The following is a 6000-nucleotide window of genomic DNA, read 5'->3' on the forward strand; positions in this document are numbered from 1 at the left end:
CCTGGATCGAGGGATTTCGTCTTTAACAGCTTTGAAAATTTGTTTCTTTTGATTTAAATTTTCTTTTGGCTTCTAAATGTACTTTATCCGGATATAGTACACTCGCTATGATTGTGAAACGGTTCACACACGTAACATTAAGTTATTTTAAATTATATTTAAAGTAACGGATTATAATGGATTAAAATTAAATGATAGAAGCGGTTTTATCACATGAATTTTAATCATTAAAAGGTGGTTTGGATAAATTTAACATAATTACAGAATTATGTCACGAATGATTTTGTTTTTAGTTGATGCATTTTTATTTATCGTTAATTTATGAATGCCGTGAATGCCTTTTATTACGTATTTAATTTTTGCAAGCGGTTGTAACTTAGTGTGGCCTTAGTAGAACGTGTTACCGTAATGATGGAACACGGTCTTGGTTGTATTTTGAGATCTTGTATCTCCGTTTTTGTTTTTTCACTTGTAATTACAGTTTTAATTAGAATGTAAATAGGTTTATATTTTGTAATTTTAATTGTAATTTTTGAGAAGACCAAAGATGGAGACCGGATGCTCACTCCCGCTACTTGGATCAAGATGGAACATCAAGACAAGCTTTTCGGGTCCAACGGTGGATTCCAAAGTTGTATTATGTTCTTATACTAGGATAGGCCACACTAGGAAATTTTTATTTACGTATTGCATTCCTTTATTTATTTTTCCGCAACGATTAAATGCATCATTTTCCGCCTAAAAACCAAACCACCTAACTATTGCATGAAAACTGACACATATAGAGGTCACGAGTTAGTTTTCATTGACATTCTCATGTCACACGTTTTAAGCCATCATCCAAATAAATTCATTCACAACAGACGCTAGTTATTCGTTCACTTAAAATGAATTATAATTTTGTTGATGGGATCTTCCTCGTATAAACCAAAATTGAGAACGGTCTTTATAGGTCAAACTCCAATGAGTCCCTTCTTCGTCGGTAGGCATACTATGACCCCTTCTACGTCGGGTAAGTTGGAACTGATTGACCTATTTTATCTCAACACTATGGTCACTCGTACGATCCTGTGACTATGGTGGACTATAGATAGGATTTACGGAAATCTATCGACCAAGAGTTCTTCCTAAGAATTAGCTAAACAGTTGGCTTATCAATTTATCAAAATTGAGTCTTGGGATCACTTGTATCTTTCTTGAGGGAGATCAATTATGCAAGTGCGAGAGTCTACATGTTTAAAATAAATTTTAAAATAGACTTAAATCACCTCGATGAGTTGCTTATTTCGTTTTGTTTTTCTTTCTTTTTCAAAGTGTAGATCACGTTTTAAACTCGCTAAACATCAAATGGTCTGGTTCAAGTGATAACCCAATGCCAAGTGCCACATTGGACCGTGAGTCCTGGCTTAGGATCTTCATGAGTCGGATGAATCGGTCTACTCGATCAAGAATGACGGATCCAACTTCATGCGGATCGGGAGGCGGATTACGGAATGCTGCCGCTGGCGACGGAAAGCTCGGATATCTCTTGAGCCCATGCCGTTAAACCCAGGCCCCACGGTTGGAATTAACGAAATCAACAAGTATAACGATTTCGCTTTAGAAGTCAAAAGTGCGGTAAAGAACGTACTCATTTTTGCAATGGAACCCAATTTGCCGAAACGCTTCATAGCCCAAGGTGCAAACAAGATTTTCACCACGCTCACTAAGGAATTCTCGAAAGCACCGAGAATCGTGACCTATGAGCATACCACTCGCTTCTTTGATGCGAGACTCGAAGGGCCAACCGTTAGCCCACACATTCTCGGCATGATTGAGAATGTCGAGAAGTCGAGACCTTTAATCAGTAACATCAGCGAGAATATTGTTATCGACCGTATTCTTCACTCACTCCACGATGGTTATTCGCAATTCAGAGCGAATTACTATATGAATGATTTGAAGAAAACTCCCCATGAACTGCACTCCCTCCTCGTACAGACCGAGAAGGACATGAAGTGCAGTGGGAGCTCGAAACAGGATATTCTCGTTGTGTCAAACAAAGGGAAAGGTAAGGGCAAAGCTCCGGCAAACCTAACAGTAGGTAAGGCGAAGTTCAAGAAGTCGGGTTCAGGTAAGAGTGGTCCTGGTGAGTCGAGCAACTCATCGGGCATGACAAAGAGCAAGAGTGAAAACATGGAATGCCATCATTGCCACAAGACCGGGCATTGGAGACGCACATGTCCTGTTTATCATGAGGACTTAAAGGCAGGTCGTGTTAAACCCGTTGGTATGTCTTCTCTCTCTTCTACTTTTATTCATATGATTGAGATTAACCACGCAAGTTACGGAACTTGGGTACTTGATACTTGGTTGTGGTTCTCATCTGTGTAATCATGTGCGGGGCTCAAACATCGAACCCCTCGTAAAGGGTGAGGTGGACCTGCGTGTTGGGAATGGAGCAAGAGTAGCTGCCATCTCCAAGGGGACATATGTGATCCAGCTTCCTAGCGGATTTGAGTTATCATTATATGATTGCTATTATGTACCCAGTCTTTCTAAAAACATTATTTCTGTTTTTGCGCTTGATAAACTTGGTTTTTCATTTGTAATAGAGAATAATTCTTGCATTTTCTCATTACACAATATGATTTATGGCAAGGCAGTTTCCATGAACGGAATTTATGTTTTAGATCAGACCTCGGAAATATTACACGTAATGAATAAAAGGTTAAAGGTTGGTGACAAAGATCAAACATATCTATGGCACTGCCGTATGGGACACATTAATGAGAAACGCGTAAAACAGCTCATCAAACATGGAGCTATCTCGGCCTTTGATTTTCAATCATTTGGCACGTGTGAATCATGTCTCATCGGTAAGATGACTCGGATTTCCTTCAAAGGTGTTGGAATGCGCGCTGCCGACCTATTAGGGCTCATACACACGGATGTATGTGGTCCTATGTCAATCACCGCACGAGAAGGCTATAGGTATTTCATCACTTTCACGGACGATTTGAGTAGATATGGCTATGTCTACTTAATGAAGCACAAAAGTGAATCCTTTGAGAAATTCAAGGAATACCAAAATAGGGTACAGAACATGTTGGGTAGAAAGATAATAACACTGCGTTCGGATCGTGGTGGCGAGTATCTTTCTCACGAGTTTGATCAACACCTAAAGGACTGTGGGATTGCCCTACGCTTAACTCCACCGAACACCTCGGTGAACGGTGTGTCCGAACGGAGAAATCGGACACTACTTGATATGGTTCGATCCATGATGAGTCACACGGTTTTACCTGATTCATTATGGGGTTATGCTCTTATGTCGGCCGCTCTAATACTTAACCAAGTCCGTCTAAAGTCATTGACAAGACTCCATATGAACTATGGAAGGGAACGGTCCCTAACTTGTCCTTTATACGGGTTTGGGCTGCGAGGCTTATGTCAAGTGGAGACACGAGGATAAGCTCGGCCCGCGATCGGTCAAGACATACTTTATAGGTTATCCTAAAGGAACGCGTGGTCATTACTTCTATTCGCCAACCGAACAACGCGTTTTTGTTGCGGCTAGTGCGACATTCTTAGAGAAGGAATTTCTCGAGAATGCAAAGAGTGATAGAACCTTCGACCTGTCGGAGATTCCAGAACCAAACACCGAGCAACCATTGGAGGAACCAATTCCTTCAATCCCTGCTGCGGTGAATATTCCCGAGGAACCTAGGAGGTCGGGAAGAGTCTCTATTCCTCCGGACAGATACATCGGTATGGTCGAGGAACATGACATAGATGACGTTCTACTCTTAACGAGTAGTGAACCCGCAACCTATAAAGGTGCCATGACCAGATTCGACTCAAAGCTATGGCTAGAGGCCATGCAATCCGAGATGGACTCCATGTATGAGAACAACGTGTGGGATCTTGTTGACTTACCTGCTAAGGTTCGTCCCCTTCAATGCAAATGGCTTTACAAGATAAAGCATTCTGTGGAAGGTCAACAAGATATCTACAAAGCACGACTAGTTGCTAAAGGTTTCACCCAAGTGCCAGGTTTGCACTACGATGAGATTTTTGCACCCGTAGTTATCTTTGCGTTCCATTCGGATTATCTTAGCGATCGCCGCTTTTCATGACTATGAAATTTGGCAAATGGATGTGAAAACCGCCTTCTTAAACGGCTTTTTGGAGGAAGAGTTGTACATGGTACAACCCGAAGGTTTCATCGATCCAGGACATCCTAAGAAAGTGTGCAAGCTTAAGCGTTCCATTTATGGACTTAAGCAAGCATCAAGGAGTTGGAATCATCGCTTCGACCAAGTGATAAAAGAAAATGGATTTACTCGATCCGTCGAGGAACCATGTCTATATATCAAGTCGAGTGGGAGCAAGATTGTCTTCCTAATATTGTATGTTGACGACATACTCCCGATTGGGAATGACATACCTCTCTTAACTTCGGTGAAAGTATGGTTGAAGAACCATTTCCAGATGAAAGATCTGGGAGAGGCACAGAGAATTCTAGGCATCCGTATCTATCGAGATAGATCACGACGGATGTTATCTCTCGATCGAGTCTTACATAGACAAAGTCCTAGAGAGATTAAGCATGACTAACTCCAAGAAGGGGTTTCTTCCTATGGCTCCAGGGGGTGCATTTGAGCAAGTCTCGGACACCGAGACACCGGAAGAGAAAGAGCGCATGACACGGATTCCTTATGCGTCGGCTATAGGATCAATCATGTATGCCATGATATGCACACGTCCGGGCGTGGCATATGCATTGAGTATGACAAGTCGATTCCAACAAAGAACCAGGTGAACCACATTGGCTGGCTGTCAAGAACATTCTTAAGTACCTACGGAGGACTAAAGATTGGGCTTTGACTTATGGAGGCGAACAAAAGCTATGCGCAACCGTTCTGCAGATGCTAGCTTCCAAACGGATGGTGATGACTCGAAATCTCGGTCAGATTCGTTTTTACTCTTAATGGCGCTGCATCACCGGAAGAGTTCGAAACAAACTGTTACAGCAGATTCTACGACTGAGTCCGAGTACTATGCCGCGTCTGAAGCAACAAAGGAAGCGATATGGATGCGTCAATTCTTACATGGGCTCTCTGTAGTGCCTAGTTCGAATGACCCGATCACCATCTATTGCGACAATAGTGGTGCCATCTTCCAAGCTAAGGAGCCAAAGTCTAGCAACAAGTCTAGACATGTACAACGGAAAGCTCATCTAATCCGGGATTACGTGGAGCAAAAGACAGTAGTGATAGAAAAGATTGCTACAGATGATAACATAGCAGATCCTCTCACTAAAGCATTACGACAAGATAAGCATGAAGGGCACGTTAATTCCATGGGAATCAAACGTGTTCCTGAGTTGTAGTACTCTTTTATGGATCAGATTCATTCTCCTTTGTACTCTATACGACATCATCGTTTTGATATTTTATATATATATATATTTTGTTTTTCATGTGGAATTGTACGACAATTTTGAACACCACAAAGTGAACTGAACAAACATCATATCTTGTTAGTCCTTAATTGCCCACATGAGCTGATAACTCGCAATTATTCTCGTGACGTTGGTTGATGGTGGGTTCAACGAGCCATAAGTCAACAAAGGTTGACCGACCAATCACGAGGCGATTTATACGGATATTTCGTAGGACACAATTGTGACATCGACGTGGAGTCCTAAATGTTTTATAACATTCGTTGCCCGGTCGTGGATAGGACTTCCATGGTGATCCTAAGAGTCGATTCTTTGACTATCGACTGTCTCTTGAGACTAAGGCATTTTGGGTGACTTTGGTTTCTTTCTCACGGTCATCCGTAACGAGGGGCCAAGTAGATTTTTTTCTGGTCATTTCATGCTGTGCTTAGATCGGAAGGAGTCGAGTTGAAGGAAATATTCAGCCTTTATCGGTACTCGATATTTCTCGGGGCCACTCGAGGAGTCAGAATCGAAATGCATGGCCATGTGTCGGATACGGATTCGTTTTATCA

Source organism: Silene latifolia, chromosome 11 (assembly GCF_048544455.1).
Source record: "Silene latifolia isolate original U9 population chromosome 11, ASM4854445v1, whole genome shotgun sequence".
Lineage (NCBI taxonomy): Eukaryota > Viridiplantae > Streptophyta > Magnoliopsida > Caryophyllales > Caryophyllaceae > Silene > Silene latifolia.